The sequence below is a fragment of the Notothenia coriiceps genome, unplaced genomic scaffold (genome assembly GCF_000735185.1).
Source record: "Notothenia coriiceps isolate Sejong01 unplaced genomic scaffold, NC01 NC01_scaffold00037250, whole genome shotgun sequence".
Lineage (NCBI taxonomy): Eukaryota > Metazoa > Chordata > Actinopteri > Perciformes > Nototheniidae > Notothenia > Notothenia coriiceps.
The window spans coordinates 16,616,184-16,624,469 of NW_011369951.1; the positions used below are offsets into that span (position 1 = coordinate 16,616,184).

At 51.4% G+C, this 8,286-nt stretch overlaps 2 protein-coding genes across 2 annotated transcripts in view; both read left to right on the top strand.

Annotated features, from left to right (window-relative positions):
* Positions 1-8,286, top strand: part of LOC104967382 (copine-9-like) — a 69,301-nt gene that overhangs the window by 26,486 nt on the left and 34,529 nt on the right. The window lies entirely within an intron of this gene.
* Positions 1-8,286, top strand: part of LOC104967120 (cytosolic purine 5'-nucleotidase) — a 25,726-nt gene that overhangs the window by 9,196 nt on the left and 8,244 nt on the right. The window lies entirely within an intron of this gene.

Below are 8,286 nucleotides of genomic sequence, written 5' to 3' on the forward strand. Positions count from 1 at the left end.
CCCAGGATGACGAGCTGCTCTGCAATGACTGCTACTGTAATGAGTGTCCGCTCCAAGTAGCGGAGAGGACATGAGGAGGAGTCGACAGACGCGGCTTCTTCTCCGACCTGTAGGCAGGGGAAAGAAGTCCTATCAAGCCAGAGAGAGTGATCACTACCTGAACAAACATCGTGCAATAAAGAATAGAATCATCACTCTAAACCACGACTCGATGTAGCTTTCTCTAGAGCACAGCGTTTTGGGAATAAAAGCAGGAAGGACGCAAGAGTGGAAAGAGGTGAGTGACAGTGGAGAGAATTCATTAGCATATGAGGCCAGGGTCCGGAGGCATGACGGAGCCGCACAGAGAGAAGCAGACAAATCCTCACCCTTTTCGCTGATAGAGCCCAAAAGTAATACTTACTTTGGCTGAGAACAGTTTAAGGGAACCTGGCTCGTAAAGGTTCAAATCTGGGCGCCTTTGTTAGTGTGCCTAACACCAAGCCAAATCCCACTGAGGCGCCAGTGCGCAGTGACACAGTCTGAGTTCTCACGTAGTCCTCGCATAACACGGCTGCTGCGCTCCTGCGAGCCTTCTGTTTCAATTCGGCCGGGAATATACAGCTTGCTCTGATAAGAGCCAACGTGTGTGCGCGCCCCAGCAACAGCAGCCGCCTGATGCTGCGTTCAGAGATGCAGATCGTACTCCTCCCTGGCGATGAGCGTAGGCCTGCTTCCATAGCCGTGCATGTTCTGTGTGAAGTCCACATGTTTGAATTGTACAGGAACGGGGCGACCCCCCCGTTTTTTTTCCCGGAGATTTAGAAAATAGCGGAGTGAAAAACCCGTGCAAGAAACTGTTCCCTCTGGGAGGACAGGAAGTGTTCTCGTATCCCATCGGAACTGCTCGGGGGGAGGGCTCCTCTGTGATGTGCCGTAATGGTCCGTCATGGTGACGAGCCACCATCACCCGCGCGGATAACTTGCACATAATGGCATTTGACAGTGCATATATAATGGTACTCCACTCGCTGCACTAACATTAGTTAGTTATTTCCATGTAGTATACAAATTAAAATTCAAGATGGATAGGCAGAAGACCTAGGAAAATGATGACATAACGACATGCAGCAGGGACAATGAAAACAGATCAGCATATGTAGACATTTTCCTTTTTTCACACACAGGAGAAGACAATGCAGGGTGCCCACGCATTGTCGAGCAGCGTCTGCCAGTTCACGTGAAGTCGAAGAGAGGGCTAGGAGGCTGAGATGCGAGTCTGCTTGACTTGTTGTCTGAAGCCAGATCACGAGTTCCACATGTTGCATTTCACTCCGTCTCTCATCATGAGGGCGTGTACCCTACAGACCGGGAGGCTGCGAGGCGAGGACATTGGAGTGAAGATAATGGTGCGATGCTGTCCACATGAGGCGTTAGCGCGCTCATTGGGTTTATTAGGCGTAGATTAAGAGAGGCTAATCTCGTATTATATATTACCAGCGTCTACGACGAAGGCCTCTGAGACGATGAACAGTAAGATGAAGTTATATGAAAACATGGAGAGGAGTTCTCACAATACCGGTCGTGTTTCACTCTGAGGCGCCTGCTGTCTAACTTAATCATACCACAGTTTTGAGTGGCGAGGACGAGGAGTTATAATATTAACATGTCATAGTATGTTCTTGCAGTTTATAATTAACCGATAGGTTAAACAAAGGATTGAGAAGACTTTGAGAAGATAAACAGTTACATGAGCGTTATCGAGCTCATGGACATATTCATGACGTCGCTCCTATCTCGGACAGATAGGCCTAGCCGTGGCGACGGTCTGCGAGTTTATAACCGGTAGGTTCAAACACTTCTGCTGCATCGGACACTCACGCCTGGAATACTGCGCATTCCGCGCTCTGGCCGCTCTGTGACTGAGCCTGTAATGCTCACCAAGTTCTGTGATGCACTTTGGTTTCAATCCGTAGAGATGGACTGATGAGCCACGCTTGTCCTTAACTTCAAGCAGTAGCGACGAGCAGCGTGTATCAAATAAATAGTGAGGCGAAAAGGGCTGCGAGGAAGCCTCCACCACGCTGCTTTCACTCGGCTGTCATCATGAGCGCGTGTACACGCTCAGAGGATGGATGGAGGGTGGTGTGCAGTGCTGTCCACATGAGGCGTTATAACGGCGCTCATGGGTTATTATGACCGTGTGTAGGAGGCGTATCTCGGACAGAGGAATGCCGCGAGCTCTGCAGGTTATTAACCGAGGTTAAAACCGGCAGGCTTCTGCAGCGAGCCCTGCTGTCTACTTAATCAACAGATTAGTGGCAGCCGGCTTAATTACCGGCTCTGCTTCCTCGGAGGCTCTCGCGGAGCAGACCAGGAGCGGGGGAGCCTCACTCCCCTTTGACTCGCCGCCGGGAGACCCTGTCTCTGGGGTGGCGGGGGAGCAGAGACATGGGACGGAGCCCCTGCAGCCGCCGAAGGGCGAGTCTGACGCCGAGGCGGTTGCTGTGGGCGTCTCTCCGCTTGCGGCCTCCTGTAGCCGGCATGGACGCCGCGGCTGCAGCGGCTGCTGCAGGCGTTGGTGCCGCTGTGGGCGCTCAGCAGGCTGGAGCCAGCTGACATGCTGGCGAATGCCGTCCGCCTGTTCCGCGGCCGTCTTCATGGACTCCACCATGGCGTGGAACTGGGGTCCGAACAGCCCGTACGGGCTGATTGGAGCGTCCAGTAGCACTTTTCTGGCCGTCTCCGTAACAGACGCCTGCTGCAGCCAGAGGTGGCGCTGGATCTGTGTCACCCACGCGGAAATCCTCGCCTGGGAGACAGCGACGGACGCGCACAGAGTGAGCGCCATGCTGGCCGCCTTGCTGATTTCCTCTGCCTCGGTGGTGGGCCGCTCTACCAGTGTCACCACCGAGTTGGAGAGTAGCGCGATAATATTCGCCGCCTGAAAGGCACACTGGTGCACCCGGTCGGCCTGGCGGGCGACATACTCTCTGGGGGAGCTCAACGTAGGGCGCCGTCCTGTGGCGACGGAGAAGGGGACGGCATGCTCGGCCGCCAAACCAGCCCCCTGCTCCGACTCTGTCTCCCCCGTCCGGGGGAGAGGAGGGAGGGACGATCCACCGTGACCATGGAGGAGACAGGGTAGGAAGCCGGTGCGACACCTGCGGTACTCGGCTCCCAGGGACATGCTTGCCGTCCACGTGCTCCTGGACCGCGCCAATCGTCCTCCGTCGGCCGCAGCAGCTAGAGCGTCCGCTCTTGAGCTTCCTGTCGGTGATGGGAGACAGGCACAATGTGAGCAAGCATGATATAGCTGAGTCACCATGCGAGGGCAATTTCGGACGCAGTTGTTGCTCATATGTTTTATGTGCTGTGCAACTGCAGATGGTTTGCTGAAGAAAGAGGGAGCAGATTGCTGGGCCTCCTTCCTATTTATAACCGAGGAAGGAAGCCGAGGGCGGGGCCCACCTTGCGGGTGGGCGTGGACTACAAGTGTTTCAGTGCTGGCGCGGGTGCGCAGGGGGATTACCCAATAGCGATAGCCTTAGAGGGCGAAGCCATATACGAAACAGACACCAAACAACTAGAGCATTTAGGGAAGCTGATCCATTGGTGCTTAGGCAAAAGCGCAACTTATCTGACAGCAACGTCACAGATACCGCCCGAGTTCCCATAACGGCTCACTAGAACGAAGCAGTCAGTGGAAAACAAGATTTCGCTTTGCGTTACAAGTAGGACTGAATGATCTAATAGGGCAATAACATGTTCAACTGGGTAGTCTATTAGTTAACGCAGCCAGAAACTCTTGGGAAGACTACGATTTGCACTATAGTAAAATACACACAAGAGAAATTTATACATTTTTTTAATGGAGCAAAAGAAAGTCACATTCCATGACTATGTCACAATCAGGACATATTGAAGCGGAAAACAGGTGTTTGTCTGCGGGAGGAATAGGTTGATATGGACATCAGCGAGATTCAAAATGCACAAAAATGAATCAAAGATACATGATCTTCACTTATAGGAGTTTGGTAAACAACTGTTCTCTTGTTTTGAGCAACGGCTGTAGCGTTCATCGTGGGGCAGTGCTCTAATAAGCGCTAGACTCTAGCAAGAGATAGGGTAAACACAATGCACGAGGCACGCTGGTGGAGTCGGAAGAAGGAGTTTCTGCAACGAGTGCAGAGAGAGGTTAGAAGACGATAGTTATGAATAAGCAATTGATGCAAGTAGTGAAAGTCCCGCATTAGCAATGACAAATGAAGAACATAGATTCAGGAAAGGTTTCAACACATTAATCGACTGATGTATGCCTCTGCAGACTCAATGGTAACATCATTAGAAGACATTGGCACACTCAGACTAGATGTTTTTACCGGATACATTTAAGAGAAAAGCACAGATGAGGAAACACTGCTGTCACTGTTCATGTAGCTTACTTCACCCCATACTCACCGGGATGATCAGATACTGAACACCTCCTCAGACCATGAAAGAAAGCGCCCAATGCTATTGCAGGACACACTACTAGTCCTGAATAGTCGTACGATATCTTTATATGATCATCAGAGATATATCATAATTGATATGACTTTCTGTCTCGATCAAAGTTGTGAGACTATGTCCGTCATAACATGCGAGAACCGGACAATATAGAGCGGACGTCCCTATTCACACATATCTCGAGGCGACCGGATGACCCGAGGAGCAGAATTGGCATCACAGAGGAGCACACGAAATGACAGGCAGCATGTATAGACTAGCAGATGTCCTGAGGAGTCATCAGCTCGCAGGAGTACGTGTTACGGAGACTCATAACCTTGTCTCTACAAGTACGGAATATTGAGATTATCACCGTAGATGCGCGTTGCTGCACCATACTTCAACTCCCCGGACGTGAGAGAGGACTAATTATGATGTCGTAGTCAGAGGGGTTTGTGAAGAGTCCGGTTGAAGTGGTGCGTTGAGTTCACTGAGGACGAACCGCCATCCTCTCATATCACGTCGTCCAACTATTTTGCAGCGTTCTTATCTATCGCTTTTATGCTCAGCCATACGTAGACGATAGTGTTCAGACTCGGACATGATGTATTGAAGGTCACTGGGTAGACATGTGATTCTTTCCATAAGGCCGCGGCGAATTGATAACACATAGCAATTTTTTTCAGGGATTTGGCAGTTTTTGACTCAAGAGAGCTGCTAGCACACTCACAAAGATCACTGGTAGAGCGGTCACCACCGAGAGGAATCAGCAAAGCGCGCGTGCCGAACACAGTCTGTATACAACTCTGTGCTGCCAGGTACGTCCTGTCTCCCAGGTGAGGACACTCGCGTGAGCACAAGACCGAGCCAGGTCACTCTTGGCTGTTAGCAGGCGTCACCGATGACACGTCTGTTAGAGAGATCCAGAAAAGTGACTACTGGACCCAATAAGCCCGGTACGGGCTGTTCAAGCAGTTGCTCTACATCCATGAGTGGAGTATGAAGAGCGCGAGTGAAAGGCGGACGGCATTCGCCAGCATGTCAGACTCTAGAGCTACAGTCCAGCAGCAGACAGAAGGACGGGAAATCGACGCAAGGCAAGAGCGCACTGCGAGAAGCAGTCGTCTGTCGGGGCGACCCGACAGCGCAGCGGAGAGCGCCCAAGGGAAACCAGCTCGAGAGAGGAAAAGTGGGCATTCATCGCTGAAGGGCTCAGTCCCCATGTCATCACACCCCGGACATGCTGCCCGCCAGACCATCCGGATCTCAGTCACGGGGCGGGCGATAAACAGAGGTAGAGAGTGAGGAGCTGGGGCGGCTCGATGGTACTGGTCTGTGATCTGAGCGAGAGGTTATATAACGAAATCCACCTTTCGAGAGGAGACTAGAGCAGTAATTTAGCGGCTGCCACTAATCTGTGATTAAGAACAGCAGGGACTGCCACTAGAAAGCCAGCGCTGGTTTTACCTATTCGTTTATATATGTAACCTTTATAGGCAAGTAGACTCGCCGGCATTAGTTCCAGGTCCGAGATATTCACTGTCCTATTACACACGGTACATGAATAACCACTATAGAGCGGCTGAATACACGCAATATCATCTAGCTGCACATAGTAACCCTCCACTCTCCCTCTCTGAGCGTGTTGAAAGCTCAGTTGCCAGGCAGAGCCTGGAGCGCAAAAGCAGCGTGTATCGGCGACTCTTCCTGCAGATAGTGCGCGCGCACTGAAAGGCCAGTAGGGAGCAATAGCGTGGCTCGTCACCATGACCGACCATTACGATGCATCATCTCACAGAGAAGCCAGACGTGGGAATGCAGAAGTATAATAAGGCTGAGGGCGCGCACGAGTAACAGGGTCAATACTTATGCGAGTCCTGTCTAGTCGCCTACTGTGCTGTATGTCTGCTCTAGAGCCTGGCCGGCGCTGCCTTTTTCACTACTGGTTCTATATACAGCAAACTGCTACATCTCTCGAATCTAGAGGGCTGCCACTATACTGTCTGATTAGAGGGAAAGTTGGCAGGCAGGAGCTGCGCTGCGACATCCTAGCATCGGATCACTTTAGAGCGCTCGTTAATACCGCTGCTCGGCGCGATGCATTCACTGCTAAAGCAGATACGCCTACGACACATGGCCTTTTCTGCAAAGTAACCCGATTCATGAGCGGCGGCTCATAAGCCTCATCATCAGCTCCATACACCGACATACCCCTGGCGTGATTTACGACAATCATGCTTACTAGACGGGTGAAATGCACACATGTGGAAACTCCCTCGCAGCCCTTGTGCTGCCTGCACGGCGCGTGACCTGGAGCGCAGTGGACTAGCGTAGGCTCTCGCTCAACAAGATCGCTAGAGCCATCGTCACACACTCATATACACAGAGAAGGAAGTCCACGCCCGCATACAGAGTTCATGGGATCAAAGAAACACTCTGTCATACCCAGAACAGTTATTGCGGTTTTTACTCCATTATATATACGGGGGAAAATACCGTACGAAATCAACATGGTTGATTCACACAGACAAGCGCTATGGGAAGCAGCCACCTCAATCTGCCAGGGAGGAGTACGATCTGCGATAGGCTTCCTTTTGAGTAAAACGCAAAGGCCAGGCGGCCGGCCTGTTCTGGGCGCGCACACACGGTTGCTCTCATCAGAGGCAATGTATTATTCCCGCGATGAGCGAGAGGGCTCGCAGAGCAGTCAGGGCAGCCGATGTTATTGCGGATACGGAGACTGCAGACGCTGTGTCACGCGCGAGCTGGGGCCTCAGTGGGGATTTGGCTTGGTGTTTAGGCAGCACTAAGCAAAGGCGCCATTTTGAACCTTTAGACAGGTTCCCCTTAATCGTTCTCAGCAAGATAGCCACCTAGCTTTTGGGCTCGAATCAGCGAAAAGGTGAGTGACTTTTGTCTGCTCTGCTCGTGTGGCTCGCGCATGGCCTGCTCGGATGCCATAGGAGATGGCAGTTCAGACTTGTTTAGCGCCGTAACCCGGCTGTTATGGGCCAAAGGTCATCAGAGCTCTTTAGAGTCATGAGTGATCACGTTGCAGTGGGTTGCTTCGCGCCTCACCTCAGCAGAAAGTCTCCATCACCTCTGTCCTGTGGCGCGCGCTGATCCTGCTAGTGGCAGCGCAGCGTTCCTACAACAACCGAGCGCTGTTTGTGGGATTAATAGAGAGCGCTCGAAGTCGGCGCTGCGTCTGCAGCGAACGCTGTCAGCACTGGCTGTGTGAAGCTGTGTCACAGGTCTTATGTCTCTCTGGGGGATCCCGCGAGAACATCAATCGCAGCTCCACAGAGGAATGTCGCCTCCACGGCTTTGGCAGNGACTCTTCTTCACAATGCTGTTAAGGCTGCGGTCATCTCTCTTGGTTGTGCAGCGTTTCCTGCCACATTTCCCCCTTCCAACAGACTTTTTGTGGATGTGCTTTGAAACTGCACTCTGTGAACAGCTTGCTCTTTGAGAAATTTCTTTTTGTGTCTTACCCTCCTGATGGAGGGTGTCAATGACGGTCCTCTGGACAGCAGTCAGATCAGCAGTCTTCCCCATACTTGTGATTTAGTTTACTGAACCAAGCTGAGTGTTTTTCAAGGCTCAGGAAACCCTTGCAGGTGTTTCGAGTTAATTAGACGATTCGAGTGATTCGTTGAACACCCTACTAGTATACTTTTTCATGATATTCTAATATTTAGAGATAGGATATTTGAGTTTTCTTAAGCTGTATGCCATAATCAGCAATATTAAAATAATAAAAGGCTTGCAATATTTCAGTTGATTTGTAATGAATCCAGAATGTATGACATTTTTGTT